At 42.7% G+C, this 17,723-nt stretch overlaps 1 protein-coding gene across 1 annotated transcript in view; it reads left to right on the forward strand.

Moving 5' to 3' along the window:
* Positions 1-10,785: 10,785 nt before the first annotated feature.
* The window catches only part of LOC126298810 (uncharacterized), a 118,779-nt gene continuing 111,841 nt past the window's right edge, over positions 10,786-17,723 (forward strand). Inside the window, exon 1 of the mRNA XM_049990275.1 lies at positions 10,786-10,868. The gene's annotated coding sequence lies outside the window, so the exon portion shown is untranslated. The remainder of the gene's footprint in view (positions 10,869-17,723) is intronic.

Genomic DNA, 17,723 nt, shown 5'->3' on the forward strand with positions numbered 1-17,723 from the left:
CCACTCACTGTCGGTACATCCCAGAACCTCAGTGACTCGCTTCCTTCTGTCTAGCAGCGCTCCGCGCTGCAAACGGTGGTTGTTCAGGCTTTTGACAGGCGCCTGGGCAGTGTACTCTGTACCCTATTGTAATGTAATGTACAAACCGCGCAGCATTGGAACAACTGTTCCAGTCGGCCGTTCCCTTCTGTATCCTGACGGAATGAAATTCTAAAGGTACCCATTTTTTATTTCGTTCAATGGCTTTATACATATTAAGTGTAGCACATCACAAGAACTAAGGAAAATTTCGTCAAAGGCGTGTTATATGGATTGCTTGGTCTTCTATTAGTACTAGTTTTTAGTCCGATTAGTCATATGCGTGAAATCTCTCTCTCATACATTTCTAAAAAACGAACAACCACATTGATTCTGGTCGTTACACAAAGCAACGCAGAAGCATGAAATTCCTTATGAATGACATTAAATTAACTCAAACATCTACATCTACACCAATACTCCGCAAGCCACCTCACGGTGTGTGGCGGAGGGTACCTTGAGTACCTCTATCGGTTCTCCCTTCTATTCCAGTCTCGTGTTGTTCGTGGAAAGAAGGATTGTCGGTATGATTCTGTGTGGGCTCTAATCTCTCTGATTTTATCCTCATGGTCTCTTCGCGAGATATACGTAGGAGGGAGCAATATACTGCTTGACTCTTCGGTGAAGGTATGTTCTCGAAACTTTAACAAAAGCCCGTACCGAGCTACTGAGCGTCTCTCCTGCAGAGTCTTCCACTGGAGTTTATTTACCATCTCCGTAACGCTTTCGCGATTACTAAATGATCCTGTAACGAAGCGCGCTGCTCTCCGTTGGGTCTTCTCTATCTCTTCTATCAACCCCATCTGGTACGGATCCCACACTGCTGAGCAGTATTCAAGCAGTGGGCAAACAAGCGTACTGTAACCTACTTCCCTTGTTTTCGGATTGCATTTCCTTAGGATTCTTCCAATGAATCTCAGTCTGGCATCTGCTTTACCGACGATCAACTTTATATGATCATTCCATTTTAAATCACTCCTAATGCGTACTCCCAGATAATTTATGGAATTAACTGCTTCCAGTTGATGACCTGCTATTTTGTAGCTAAATGATAAGGGATCTATCTTTCTATGTATTCGTAGCACATTACATTTGTCTACATTGAGATTCAATTGCCATCCCTTGCACCCCAAACTGTTACAAAAATTACAATTCTTGAAAGTAATAATCAATTTATTGATTACCTTATGACCCAGTAATAAGATGAAATCAAGGTAGACTGCTCTCACTGATAGTTACCACGTAAGTGGTTGATTTTGCAGCAAAATATAAATTGTATGTTGTTCAAGCTTACATCCCAGTGTTTCCATCATTCTATAAATTGTATTCATGCCTTCCCTAACATGTATAAGATGAATGGAGGATTATGGCCGAACCATTCAGGTATCTTGCCAGATAAAAATGATGCTTTACCTGAGGTGTTCGCTAGTTTCGCTAGAGAGATTTAGACCAATATTGAATGACACAGTGATGACTTTTAAGGAATTTTTCAGAAATTCGTCTTTAATTTGGCAGCAAAAGCACAAAATAAAACCAATTATGAAGATTATTTTTGTATAAGTTAAGCCTTCCACGTTGGCAGAGCAGTCGTTAGAGATGGAGTTCAGGAACTGAGGCTGTCGTTGTCTTGCAGAAGAAATTAATGATTGAGGGAAAAAAGAAAATTAGATCTACGAAAAGTTCTCAATCAAACAGCCGAACCATTGTGGCATACAACGATTCGGTTGTTGGATCGAGAACCTTCCATGCATGATACACTCCGGGAAAAATTGAAGAATTACAAGAACATTAGAGTGGTCGATTTTCGAACGTGACAACCACATTCAAAGACGAACAAATGCATTATTACAAAGGTCACTGTGTGCAAATAGCTCTAAAAGCTTTACAAAATTAACATTGGGATTTCCAAAGTACATTTTCATCATTTACCTTGACGGTGCAATGTCTTAACAAGTCATGAAGAATGTGTTGTAAATATATGACCTCCATTCATTTTAGCCAGTGTATTAGTATTGATGTCATCGATTCTTCGTTTAAGAGTATCTCATGTCATCTCGTAAGACGTTCGAACCCCTTTTCATACTACCAGAACGCAAAAATTCGAAAAGTTGTCGGTGATCACATCCGCCTCCCCTGTATCAATGACGCTAACCTCCACATTAAACTGATTATGCGCCTGCTAGAAACAGGTTTGGTACCGTTTAGTTGTTCTGCCCGGGTTTTTTTTTTTTTTTCCCATGAAGTCCGCCGGCCGCGGTGGTCTCGCGGTTCTAGGCGCGCAGTCCGGAACCGTGCGACTGCTATGGGACTCAACTGCAGTGGTCATTAGTCCCCTATAACTTAGAACTACTTAAACCTAACTAACCTAAGGACATCACACACATCCATGCCCGAGGCAGGGTTCGAACCTGCGACCGTAGCAGTCGCACGGTTCCAGACTGCGCTCCTAGAACCGCGACACCACCGCGGCCGGCTCCTGATTAAGAAAAAAAGTTTATGGCTGTTAATACATTAGAACATCTTAAAGTTTCATTTAACGTAACTTCGTAATAAGATATCTAATACATAAATAGGACCTACTTCCAAGAGCGTAACAACGCCAGTGCACGTTCGCTACAGCTTCTGACGAGTCATAGCGTTTGTATTTGTTTACATCAGGTTTATTCTTATGATGAACAGAGTATAGTTGAGAGCAATAGTGCTCATATTTATGGTGCTGGAGTTGCGATTAAATAACCTGATCTCGGGGTCAAAGCGAGACAGTCGACCCTTCTCAAAATAGTTTGGAGCCAACCAATAACACAATTCCTTTCCGAACGTGAAGTAATTGTGTCATGTACCGAAAGTTTATGTTTTACTGATCATCAAGTATGCAAGGAAAATGACAGCAGATATTCTTTCGACTTTGTGAAAAGAAGGAAGGAAGGAAGGATGGAAGATTAGAGTTTAACGACCCGTCGACAACGAGGTCATTAGAGACGCGTATGGGAAGGATGGGGAAGGCAATCGTCTGTGACCTTTCAAAGCAATTAACCCGGCATTTCGCTTAAATGATTTAGGAACATCACGAGAAACCTAAAGCTGGATGGATGGACGGGGATTTGAAGCGTCATCCTCCCGGATGCGACTCTAGCAAGCCATCTCGCTCGGCACCGATGAAAAGAATAAGAGAACCAAGTTAAATCACTTCACACACACTGGGGAGCGAGAGTTGTGAGTAAGCTGTGTATATTTAGTCTATAAATAAGCAAAGGTAATGCGCGCAGTTGAATAAATTATTTCTATAGTGATACCATAATCCCTGCGAGACTGACTGTAAAATGTTAGTCCTCAATAGACTTAATGATGTTTTTGAATGATGTTCGAATATTTTTTCAAGAAACAGATCCTAAATTCGTTGAGGGTGACAACATCCGTGAAAATTTTTTACTGTAAATAAGTTGAACAGAAGTGTAGTGCTTTCACCATAAAATCTCCCGGCTGGGTCGGAGATTTTCTCCGCTCGGGGACTGGGTGTTGTGTTGTCCTAACCATCATCATTTCATCCCCATCGACGCGCAAGTCGCCGAAGTGGCGTCAAATCGAAAGACTTGCACCCGGCGAACGGTCTACCCGACGGGAGGCTCTAGTCACACGACCATAAGATCGTACGTTGACGTATAGGGTTCCTTCTGACAGAAATTATACAAAGAGTATTGAAGCATGATGTATGGATCCTACGCACCATTGTCTTGAAGGATTCGTCAAGGAAACAGCGGAGATTACATCGACGCGGCAACTCTTAGCTACTTCTTCACCCATAACAATGGAGAAAATTCGGTTAATATGAGAAAATCTAACCCAACAGCACACTACTGTTAGTTAAAATTCCTAGGTCTAGCTTATTACTGTTATTGTTATTGTATGCATTGTAAATAGAAATAACGAATGTCAATTAAATATGTTACAAAATTTATATACACACTCTGATTAAAAGTATCTGAACACCTCTATTAACGCAGAATTGACCACTGCGTGTCAGCAGAGGCGAGCTTGCCAATACAAAAGGAGGCGGGTTGTATTGCGTCTCAGTAGAGAGGCAGCAACAGCAGAACTGGTCCATCAGGACAGCTCATAATGGCGAACGTAGATTAGTCACTGGATGCCATCTGAGTAAGAAATACATCTGAGACATTTCAACACATCTAACACTGCGCAAGTTAATTGTCGGTGACAGGACTGTGAGGTGGGAACGCGAAGAAATAACCACAGCTACTTCAAGACCAGGTAGACCTCATGTAGCGATGGACTGGGACTGTCGAGAACTTCATTGCATGAAATCACCGGATGGAATCATTCTTGAGTTCCAAAGTACTGCCAGCAGACCAGCTGGCACACTGAGTATGCACCGTGAGCTAAAAATAACAGGGTACAATGGTCGAGCAGCTCCTAATGAGCCACACAATTCTGTACCGTGTAATTGGAGACTGTATTAGCATGATTGTTGTATTGTTGTGACTGTGTGTTAATATCGATTCAGCCCAAACATCTGCAGTAGCAGTAAAGTTAACTCCTACTATAGTTCAATATAATGGGTGGCAGTTCGCATGATAGTTACTACTCATTCATCACCTGCTTGACACGGTGGCACTGAAATGTAGCAACACAGTAAGAAATAATCAATACATTTATTAAGAGTTTGTTACAAAACTTTAGTTAACATTAGTAACATTTTAGTGTTTGCCACTTGATGTACTGTACCTAATGCAATGAAATCTAAATAACTTGGCTGTCTCTTGGCAGTCTGTGATATCGTCATTATGACTAGGTAATTATGCAGACACTTGTTTGACCACTTTTTAGTTCTCTTTAAATAGTAACTGCTAAGTCGAAATGTAATCTTCTGAACGGAATTTGCGAAACTGTGATCTGTAGCGTAGCTGTAGAAAACGTTGGCATTTACAGTACTCGACGAACTGCACGAAGTATGTGTATCTCTGGCGTTGCAGGACCTGAACTGAGAATGTCTGTGGCATGTCCTCTTTTCTACCTGTAGGAGGAAGGATCTCCATCTCTGTCCATTCTAGGTGGAAGAAAAGTACTCCACCAGTTGACAATGCTCTCTCTGGCAGCTGGTAACACTAGCAGCGGACCAGTACGATGCACTGATGGATGTGGTGGCGGAAGCAGAAAGTGGTCCCAAAGAGCGACAGGTGGTGGTGGCTGCGTGGAGCTGAGAAGGTGCCACCTGAGTGACTGCGCTTGCGTGATAGCGACCTCTTTTAGTAGTATCTCTTGAGCTATGTACACAAAAATGACAGTGCATCCTGCCATAAAGCATTATCTGTGGGTAGTGGTTTGCTGACAGTAACTGAACTGAAACCAATGGAATACCTTTGGAATGAGTTAGAACATCGACTTTGTTCTGTATACCAATGTCCAACATGACTACCTTCTCTGCTTTTGGCTCTTGAGCAAGAATGAGCTGACATCCTCCACAGACATTTAGACACTTCATTGAAAGTGCCCACAGCAGAACTCAAGCCGTCATAAAGGCGAAGGGTAGACACACAGCATATTAACGTCTACTAATTGGTATCTGGATACTTTTGATCAGATATTGTATATCACCACCACCATATGCATCAGGCATTGGACACATACTGCTAATAAAGGTCTCATACAGACTTCTCCATACATTTTAGTCTGTAGCAATATGCATACATGTAGATACCGAATTCTTCATAATGTCATCCACTCACCTTCCGTTAACTCATCATCTCGGTCTTTTCTTGTCCCTTGGACCCCATCCACGAAATAGCTTGTTCCATTTTCCATCCTTTCATCTGGCTAAATTATTTTTATTATAGTCGTGATTACTTCCTTCACTCTAGTTTTTTTTCTCACCCGTTTGTTCAAAATGTTCAAATGTGTGTGAAATCTTGTGGGACTTAACTGCTAAGGTCATCAGTCCCTAAGCTTACACACTACTTAAGCTAAATTATCCTAAGGACAAACAGACACACCCATGCCCGAGGGAGGACTCGAACCTCCGCCGGGACCAGCCGCACAGTCCGTGACTACAGCGCCCTAGACCGCTCGGCTAATTGGCTCTCACCCGTTTGTTTTCCTGTCTCTTCTACTAATTTATATCATGCATCTCTCCATGCCCCACTCAGCAACTTTCACTTTTTGAATGGCTTTGGTCATAAGTAAAAATTGCTAATACATTTCTAGCACATCAGACGTTTTAGTTGTGAAAGCTATATTTCATTTACAAAAAGCACTCTAGGCAATTTTTGTTTTTATGTTCACTCTTCTTACTGTATATCCAGTCACTGTCTTCGATTGAGATAAATTAACCAGCCTTATATTACAATTCTATGACCTCGTTATTCATTTGTTCTAGTTCCTTTTTTATGTGTCGATTATGCAAGGTACCATCAAAAAATCTCCGTCCGAAGGCCATACAATCCAGAATTGATATACTAATCAGGCAAAAAAGCCATGAGCATCGAGGCAATCATCCCAGCGATGCACCAGGTTGAAGATACCCGTTTGGTAAAACACAGTGTCCTGCTGTGTGAAGAAGTCCGTCAAGCTGCACATTCTCATCCAACAAGAATCGTCGACTCTTCGAGGCCTTTTCTAAGGGAGTGAAGGGGTGATAATTGCATGCGAGGAGATCAGGATTACAAGGCGGGTGCTCCAGCGGTGGTATTCGATTGACATGCTCACCCATACACATTCTTCATTTTCCGATGACTGTCTAAAAGTGTCTGTCCTTTGGCAGCAAAGAAAATAATAACAGTACATTGGCCCTGTTTGGACGCATTTAGTAATAACATCGCCACAGTTCATATCTCCACATTTATCACACGCTCTTCAGAAAGACGGGAACGCCACACTAATTCCTTGCCTACATTCGGTGCTCATATACTGGCATCAGGGATTGGGTATATACTGCAACAATTCCCTCAAACAGAAACTTTTCAGTCGCCTCTTATACATTATCTTCACATTATTGTAACTGAGTTTCATACCCGCATTTGTTTTAGCTCCATTAAGTCCTTCCATTAGTTTTAGAAGTTTACCTACAGTAGACGTGGCCATTATAAGGTCACCAAAACGAAATTGGTTCAGGCATATTACGAAACATGCACTTCTTCTTTCATTTCAATTTTTAAATATCTGTAAACTTCCTCTAGACCTGTTCAGAATAATTTTGGTGATCTGGAACATCTTTGCCTGACTCCTTTTCCATTTTCGGATTTCCCACTACCTTCATGATGTCTCATAATAATAATATTTATTCACTCTTTGATCATTTTCCACAATGATTTATAGAAGTGAATTCCGAAAGAGGTACATAATCTGACGCACAAAATGGAGATAATATAATTTTGAAGCACGTATTTGCGTCTTAAGTATGGGCACTGGTGGTGATTAAGATTGCAGTTCCATTAAGGCAGGATGTAAAAAACGAAAATTTGCATGAAGTTTACTACAAGCTTGGGGAGGCATATGATGAGCAATACAAAGTATGTAGGAGTAATGCAATATACACTGAAGCATCAAAGAAACTGATATAGGCATGAGTATTCAAACACAGAGATACTGAAACAGGCAGAATACGGCGCTGTGGTCGGCAACGCCTATATAAGACAACAAGTGTCTGGCGCAGTTGTTAGATCGGTTACTGCTGCTATAACGGCTGGTTATCAAGATTTAAGTGAGTTTGAACGTGGTATTATAGTAGGCGCACGAACGATGGGACACAGCATCTCCGAGATAGCGATGAAGTGGGGATTTTCCCGCACGACCATTTCACGAGTGTACCGTGAATATCAGGAATACGGTAAAACATCAAATCTCCTATACCGGAAAAAGAGCAGCGAGAACGGGACGTACGACTACTGAAGAGAATCGTTCAACCTGACAGAAGTGGAACCCTTCCGCAATTTGCTACAGATTTCATTGCTGGGCCATCAACAAGTGTCAGCGTGCGAACCATACAACGAAACATCATTGATATGTGCTTTCGGAGCCAAAGGTCCACTCGTGTCTCCTTGATGACTGCACGACACCAAGCTGCATGCCTCACTTGGGCTCGTCAATACCGACATGGGACTGTTGATGACTGGGTTTTGGGTTGTTTGGGGGAAAGAAGACCAGACAGCGAGGTCATCGGTCTTATCGGATTAGGGTAGGAGGGGGAAGGAATTAGGCCGTGCCCTAACAGAGAGGCCATCCCGGCATTTGCCTGGAGCGATTTAGGGAAATCACAGAAAACCTAAATCAGGATGGCCGGACGCGGGATTGAACCGTCGTCCTCCCGAATGTTGATGACTGGAAACATGTTGCCTGGCCGGACAAGTCTCGTTTAAAATTGTATCGAGCGAATGGACGTGCACAGGTACGGAGACAATCTCATGAATCCATGGACCCTGCATGTCAACAGGGGACTGTTCAAGCTGATGGAGGCTCTGTAATGGTGTGGGGCGAGTGCAGTTGGAGTGATATGGGACCTCTAATACGTCTAGATACGACTGTGACAGGTGTCACGTACGTAAGCATCCTGGCTGTTCACCTGCATCCATTCATGTCCATTGTGCATTCGGACGGACTTGGGCAATTCCAGCAGGAAATTCGACATCCCACACGAACAGAATTGCTACAGAGTGGCTATAGGACAACTCTTCTGAGTGTAAACACCTCCGCTCTCACCAGACTTCCCAGACATGAACATTATTGAGCATGCCTTGCAACGTGCTGTTAAGAAGAGATCTCCATACCCTTGTACTCTTACGGATTTATGAACAGCCCTGCAGGATTTATGGTTTCAGTTCGCTCCAGCACTGCTTCAGACATTAGTCGAGTCCATGCTACGTCGTGTTGCGGCATGTCTACATACTCGCAGGGGCTCTACACGTTATTAGGCAGGTGTGCCAGTTTCTTTGGCCCTTGAGTCTACATTCTGTATATAAGGAAACATTAAGCAGCGGGTTTCTTATTCAAAAATCTCATTTTGATATCAATTGTTGTGAATCGTGTAAGAATGAGAAACATCTACCAGTATGTATTGGAATTCGACAGAGGCAGCTTCGTACTGTATCGAGACAGCAGTTTATAGTTCTGTGATAATACTGTTCACATTGTTCGAGCTCCCACGACTGTCATGCGAATATGGACTAGATGAGTTCACGACCGGATATAAAGAATCGATCTTCCTTCGCTTTTTCGACGAGTTCATGAAGCTCATACCCAACGCCCTGTAGGATCTTAACGGTCCTGTGCGACTAGCACCCGAAAGGACAGACGCGTTGTTCTTCCTAGTGTGGGAAATCATATAGGCACGTCACGTACTTTGAGTCAGGAGATGACTCTGCAGCAAGACAATTATCCACACTGAGAGTGCGGCGATACTTGGAAAATCACGGACTGTCAGTCCGGCGGACACTGTTGCGGCTTCCCTTGACGCGGTACCATAGGGAGGCTCCCGACAGTGGTGCACAAATGGACAACACTGTACACAAGAATGGCACCACGTCGTCTTGTCATGAGAGTGCCGGTTTTAGGTACAGCATCACGACCGATGTGCCTCTGTGGAAGTTCTGATGGGAACAAACGTTGCCAGTTTGCATTTGTCACCTTCATACAAGCGTAGAACCAGCCTTGACGGTATGGATCGCGTTGACTACGCAACACTGTCACATCTACATCTACATATATATTCTATACTTCTCATACCACTGTCTGAGCTCCCCTCCCCTGCGCCCTTCGCGATTGTTGCCTGGGGAGAAAGAATGTCGGTAAACATCTATATTAGCTTCTGTTGCAGTCATTTCGCGAGACGTATGCTGAGGAAGTAATGTGTTATCCGACTGGGCCGGCCGGAGTGGCCGAGCGGTTCTAGGCGCTACAGTCTGGAACCGCGGGACCGCTACGGTCGAATCCTGCCTCGGGTGTGGATGTGTGTGATGTCTTTAGGTTAGTTAGGTTTAAGTAGTTCTAAGTTCTAGGGGACTGATGACCTCAGGTGTTAAGTCCCATAGTGCTAAAAAAATAAAAAAAACTACTGACAATACAACACTCCCCCCAACCACCCCTCTTCTTACACTGGCGGGTCCGCCTTTCGTGACTTGTAGTGGTCACTTCCACATTGCGTAAGGGTCTCCCTAATCTTTTGATCAGGTACGGTATACACGATTGGCTTCCCAGTTACATCTAATGATGTAGTGAATATTCCAAAATCGATTTGGCGTGTTGAGTGAATGATCAACGTCAATAAAAAACATTGTCACAAGTTATGTCTAAATCTACAAATGCAGCTTGTGATGTAAAGTTCATGTCACATGTACCTTTCTCTGTAACGTAGTTTCCAGAAATGGTAGCGCATTTTAATTTTTTGAAAACTGTATTTTTTCCGGACTTGTAGCAGGGCTAATCAAACTTGCAGACGTATTGTGTATTACATTCTGTTTTCATTGACACATCCTAGTGTTTGTACTAGGAATGTTCTTTTCGGAAGAGGCAGTATTAATGGAGTAAACAATGAGATGAAAGACGCAGGATGGAGCTGCATCTCGCCCACCGCCTCCCACTCCCAGCCAACAATGGAGCAGCAGCGGCGGCAGCAGGGAGCAGTGACCATGACGCGGCCGCCGCAGCCGCGGCCAATGGCGGCGCGCCTCACCTGCAGACACCGTTGGCCACCACACTTATAAAACTGTGGCGCCGCCAGACCCACTGCCAGTTTGCCAAGTGCAGTGCGCCGCTACCGCACGTCTGCTCCTCAGCCTCGCCTACAGGTACGTGCTCAGGCGCTCACCGTAACACACTCCATCTTTATAACAACCGTTACCTTCGACACGTAGATTCGGTACATACACCTACGTGTAGTTCGCCACTACTATTCATTCCATTTCGTGCGTGTTTTAACGTTAAAGAATCCCTGTAAAAGAACACGAAAGTTTACGTTCTCTCTTGTCTCGGCCTCCCACTTTTTGCAGCGAAGCGCTTCGGATATTCCTAGAGAGACCGAAGCACTTCCGCATCACTTCGAGAAATTTTAAACTTGATATTTAATTGTTGCGAGATACTGGTGTCAGTACAATACCAGTCCGGTAAAACACCAAATTAGCGTGAAGATTGTAAAACGTAGTATTTTCTTTTACATTAGAGATTTTATTTGTGCAGTTGTTTTACAGTGGTCCATGTGATATAAAATGCTTTGATCGTCCTCGATCTAATATTTCATCACATTCAACAGTTTATAATATTGGTCCCGCTTGTCATAGAGGAGCAACGACGAAGACTCTGCATTTCCTCGGTCTCAAAATACATAAATCGTGATTCGTGGTGTAGGCAGTAAACGACAGAAAGAAGGTAAAGGGATCAAATAAAAATTTTGCCTCTACGTGTTACCATTGTCTGTGTCCGAAATGTAGTGCTGCAGATAGTAACTCTAGTTTCTGTGATAGTGATTTGTTGGCATCAATGTTTATTTAAAAGTTCCGCTTTAGCTTCCGAAGCTAGCGGCTTTAATCAAGGAGTATTCTGAAACTGATAAAGTAGCGTAGCAGAAAATACTTCCAAAATTTTCTGGACGCAAATCTCTTCCTTCGTAGTTTCGCGCAGCAGCACGGAAAATTATCACCATACTATGTTCTTCTTTCTCTGCCTTAACTGTTACGTTTTAGCGCGTGCGCGTTTGAATACGAATTTTTATTCTTTGGTATCAACTTTCGTAATTCTTAATTCTCAGTAGCATACTTTCCGACGCCGTATTTGTTATGACTGAAATTACACGCAAACCAAGGTGGGTAGCCGGTCGCGGTGACCGAGCGGTTCTAGACGCTTCAGTCCGGAACCGCGCGACTGCTACGGTCGCAGGTTCGAATCCCGCCTCGGTCATGGATGTGTGTGATGTCCTAAGGTTAGTTAGGTTTAAGTAGTTCTAAGCTATAGGGGACTGATGACCTCAGAAGTTAAGTCCCATAGTGCTCAGAGCCATTTGAACCAAGGTGGGTAGTATTTTAGAGCAAACTTTTGTTTAATTGGCTTCCGGAATGTGCCAATACAGCCATCTCTACATTGGAAATGTTATACTATAGTTTCTTTCGACAATTTAGAGTATATATTGGTTTAAGTCGAACCTTGCTACGAAGTTACATAGGCTCAACAAAGGACAGATTTCGACATAAAATAAATTTTAAATCCACGGTATACTGAAACGATGCGAGTGCTGTATCCGTGTCTTTTTTTTTCTTGTCGTTAATGTAACTGACAATGTTGCAATAGTCATTCGTGACATAAATCATACAACTTTCGTGCCCTAGAAATTTTCGGAACTATTAATGTTAGTAAACTGGTAATTCGCTGCAGTTTGAGGAAAAATTACAAATGAATTTCGTTTCTCTAAAAAAGAATGCATTACACAGGATGTTCTCAGGAGGACTGTAGCGTTAAAGTTCAGTGAACCTGCAGACCGTTCAGTATATTAAAAGTTCAGAACGCTTTCATCGCCAGACCAACTGGTTCCCCACGTATCAGAGTGTGATCTTATCCAGGTTAATGTTGCGGGGCCTTGCTAATAGCGCCACGTTTCTTCGTGTAATGCTGTCGGTAGTCAGATGAATAGTTCGCCAGCGGCATCCTAGGTGCTTTTTTATACGTTTTTGTTCACCTTATCTGTATTCTAGGAAGTGCCTCGAGATCTTAATATGTAGTCTGTAGGAAACAACAATCCAGAACTGTTTACTCTGCAGCTGGTGGAGGTACTCCAGATCTGGATCGTATCTACCGTCGGAATATAAATTGTTAGAAGCACTTCCAGTCTATGGAATTGTTGGTGTTTAATTTCCCATCTACGGCAGTGTCATTAAATGTGCTCGGTTTTTTTTTGCTCTCTTTTGTAAGACTTCTTTTTAACTTTTGGAGGGAAGCTACCTCAGAATGGTCGAGGACTGAGGGGAGAATCGAAGGAGACAGCAACACACGACGAATAACTCACCTGGAGAAATTTATGACGGTCAAAAGGGGTTCTGCCAGCCATCTCGCTGGTCGAGGTTTCGACCTCCCTGGTGCTTCACAGACGGCGAAGTTACTGCAAGCATCGGTCAGAATAGCCGAATGGGACTCAAACCGAGCAAATGTACGACACTTCTTGTATATAGCCGCGATGCACACTCACCAGATAACAGAAATAATTAAGGGAGAACTTTTGCGAAGATTGTGAAGTAGGGGAGAAAAAATGTCAGAAGTAAAGTTGCGGGAGCAGGTCGTCAGTCGAACGTGGGTAATTTTGTCGACAGGAGCATTGTCCGCGAAACGCGAGCTTCCGAGTTCGAGTCCCATCTCAGCTCACAGTTTAAACTGACTGGAAGCTGAAGTTTCAAAATAACTTGTTTCAACTTAAGCTTGTAGTACAAATAATTAAGTAATAATGCTTATTTCTTCATACATACTTTGCTTTGTATTGATTTTTGCTGCAAATGTGCCCATTGCTGACAGGTTATAGATTCTAGAAGGATTTGGCTGTGTTAAAATACACACTTTTTTCCCGAAAGTAACATGTGTCTTATGCATTCATTGTAGTAAAAATGCGACGCTAAAATCTCGATAAGAGTCTTTATTTGAAGTACAGGGTTTTGCGACATGATCACTTCCTGAAACTGACTTTAACAAACTACCGGCGTTACATTTCAGCGCTCTGGTTAATTTACCTACAGGACTCAGTATTTCGCAATGACAGAGTGGCCTTTTTGCGAGGTAGGGGAATCGCGTTTGACACTGGGCTCTGCTCTGGATTTTTCTGCTGCAAGGAAGGCGGTCAGTAACGGTGTTCCCTGAAACTCGTGAGGTCAGCTGAAGAGCGGCGTTCATGCGGAGAAGGCGCCTCGCAGAGATTTTATTACAGGCCACGCTATAGCAATCTACCAGGCCGTAAAACTAGAGAGGCTTTGGTCGAGTACGCAGAGTGGTGTTACCTCTTACTTCTTTTTTCTGAGATCGCATTGGGTAAGACACTGGAATAAGACCTAGAAGAGCGAAGAAAATCTAGTAAAAAGTAAGCCTTATATGACAGGAGCTTTTCTAGCCAAAATATGTGGTGATATACCGACTGTACAACGGTACTCGTAGTTTATTGATGCCTTCTTCATGGGGCAAAACTCCATTTACGAGCTAATTAAGTAGAAACAACTACAGACGTGTTTTTTTCTGCTTCGCAATGCGTCAGTATCCCAGTATGACAGAATGTGCGGAAGATATCAGCTGTAGCCAAATTTAAGGAAGAATTTCAGGGCTTTCTTAGAGTGACTTTCGAAAATCGTCCGAGATTTAAATCAAATTTCCCGGTCTCAAATTCCAACCCAGCTTTTCCTGTTTAATCGCCCAGTATTGCACCGATGGGCTCGGTTGTACGAAATTACTGCAGGTCTAAAAATTACGGCTTCTATCGTAACTCTTCGCTGTCGTTCTCCTTAAGACTTGAAATTGAAACAGATGTCTCCACCGGCAGTTATCTTTTGACAGTAGCCTTCCGTACAACTTTGGCTTTCGTGGCTGTTGCAGAAATAGCGCATGTATACATGTAAGCGTATTTGTTTTAAGCCTTCAGTATTTCTACATCAATATTTGCAGTTTTCAGAAAAGAAATACAAGCAACATCAGTCAGTGTAATACAGAGAGCTACTGCACAGGATCTGCGTCACTCGTCACGAAAATGGCATCAGTTTCTTTCTTCCAGCATACGAACATGAACGTTGAATGGAATTTATGACGCAGGTTAGTATTGTTCGCTGGGGAGATGTAACAAACCTTACATGGATGACAGAGAAATTTCTTTGAGATTACGAACTAACAGTCAAAAATGAATACTTAGCTGCTGTTTTCTTCTTGTTTACATAAACAACTTACACTTTGTAGTGATTACGTAAACCCAACGCAATAGCTACTGTTCGGAGTAAATACCTCCAATTTCAATGCATATATAGAATTTTGCGGTACTCTCTCGAATATCCAAACAGTAGAATGACGGAGGCAGCTAGGACCAGTCTGTACTTGAGTTTTATTCACCAATGACCGCATGTAGTCCCACGGGAAATAAACATTTGGAGTTAACTTCGATGATTTCGCTGGCCGTGGAGCACCAGGTAAAGCGCTCCATTCAAATTGATGGCAGCAAATAAGGTTCTGTTAACTGATCGTGTATAATTCCATGCGACAAATTCATAAAGGTTCACTGCTGATGATATGAGACTGCGGTATTTTATCACACCGAACGTGTCTATTGTAGCACCTCATAACGTCATCACAGTTGAAATAAGCCTCAACTATGAAAAACACTAAGTCACGTACTGTCAGCAGTATTCATTTCCAATCATTGTCTGTTAATCCCAAATGTTGATTTTGGGATCCTCCCTCGTCTTTATGGGTTTAAGACTGTAGGATTGGATCACACTGTCACACTGTATAGGGAACGCAATGAAATTTCGTCTGCCTGTCGTGGAAAACTCGTCCGTCTACCCGTTTTCGAAGCAATATCACTTCGATTTCGAAGAGGATCCTTAGCAGAGACATAGGTGCGCTGAAACGGCAATGGCGACGGGCTCATCCAGCAACGCCTTTGTTTAACGCTATCTGCGCTTCAGTTGCATTTGTTGACAACGAGTAACCTACACTCAGTACGGCAGAAGTCACTCTCTCTTAATTTCTATTATCAAATGGTTTAAATGGCTCTGAGCACAATGGGACTTAACAGCTGAGGTCATCAGTCCCCTAGAACTTAGAAATACTTAAACCTAGCTAACCTAAGGACATCACACACATCCATGCCTGAGGCAGGATTCGAACCTGCGACCGTAGCGGTCACGCGGTTCCAGACTGAGGCGCCTAGAACCGCTCGGCCACCACGGCCGGCATTTCTATTATCCATCATAATGAAGTGCGACAACTTTAAGAAACTAGAAATCCTCTCTCGATATCTGTTGCCGATATTTGTCAGTTAACAACCTCGAAACATCAACTTTTGAGCAGTTTTGCGCTCTTACTAGTTTCGCTGCTCCTAGCTTCCCTCCTGAGCCTGTAATCTGCTATCACAAGTTGCACATTGCGATTGCGAAACTCTTTAAGGTCAAATTAAATCGAAATATTACAAAAAAGTATGGTAACCATCCATAAGATAAGAGGACAATTATATTTTAGAGTCTTGGAAAAGTTCTTGTCGGAAATTAATTAAGTTGTGGTTCACCGAGTAGTCTTGGTGTGGTTTTCACTTGTTATTTGCACACCCCATCTTCGCTTCCGTTTGAAATATGCATATAGGAAGCGTAACAAGCGCCAGAACATATTATAAATGATTTGGAAAGAGCCGAAGATTTTTTTTCTCAATTTTTAACTTCGCCTTTTACGTCATTTCTGGGAACGACGAGGGCATAGTGAGCTGTGTACGATTCAAAACTAACATGCCGTGATTTAGGGAAAATGCGAAGTAACGAAATCAGAGTGGTTTAGTTTTACTTCTTTGTTCCGAAACGTTCCGTATTGTTACATGGGGTACTCCATATGAGAAATGTTAATTTAATAAAACGTCAGTAATAGACGAAATTATTACAGTGGATTCAACAGTGTATCAGTTGAGCTTAAACGAAAATACTGTGGTATTGGAATGCGACGGTAGCCTTTCTGCAGGAAGTGTAGGACACAGCTTTGACTTCCGCGTCTTCCTCCCGTACCCAAGTAGCGTCGTCAAATTTCCGGCCGGAGGCAGACACTCCCTGTGCACACTGCTCACTGCTCACGGTCACATTGTCTCTCTGGTTGCCTTTTATGGTAGGCCGGGGGTTCTTTCCTCCTGTACATATTTGGCACTTATTTCTAGGAAAGTCGTATGATCCATTCCCAAAACGTCTTGCAAAAACAAACGGATCTCGAGTAACCAAAAGAAATTTTTTATCGAAGAAATAATAAAAACAAAAAAAAGTCTGCAGTACCCTTATGCACAGATTTGCTTAACACGGCAATGAATTCGTCTTTTCGTGTTCTCAGTGATGTTTGAGACGTACATTCCAACGAGGTTTGCACAAAACAACACAGAATCACTCAAGGAACTTTGTTCTGAATTTACTCAACTAGTCGCTCACTGGAATTCAATAATGACCGCATATTCAATAAATGCTCTATACAAAACGAAGCATGAAAAGCATCTCGCGTACCTTGTACGAGTGCCTTCAAGTACAACGAGAAATACTCCGCACTTTTCAGTGAATGTTAATATGATAGCGAACTGCTGTTCCGGTAATGACTTAAGCCACAAGTGCCACTGATGGCCATTTGACAAATTTTCATCCAGTAATTGTATTTCGTAGGCTTTCCAGAATTATTGCAGAAGGAGATCTCAGTTTTTGTATGACATATCTAAAAGTGAGTTTCTGAGAAGTGTTCCCAAAAACGGCCCTTTCACACAGCTCATTCTGATTGTGCACATGTGTGTGTGTGTGTGTTTGTAAACATTACCTTTTCTTGATTAGCTCTTAAAATATGTTTGATAGCTAAACATCTCTCTACAATAATTGTCCTTATAATAATAAAGGTCTTGATTATGGGGGGGGGGGGGGGGGGGGGGGGGGGAGGGCCGTGGGGCTGGAAAAGCTAAATTTTCG

The sequence above is a fragment of the Schistocerca gregaria genome, chromosome X (genome assembly GCF_023897955.1).
Source record: "Schistocerca gregaria isolate iqSchGreg1 chromosome X, iqSchGreg1.2, whole genome shotgun sequence".
NCBI lineage: Eukaryota > Metazoa > Arthropoda > Insecta > Orthoptera > Acrididae > Schistocerca > Schistocerca gregaria.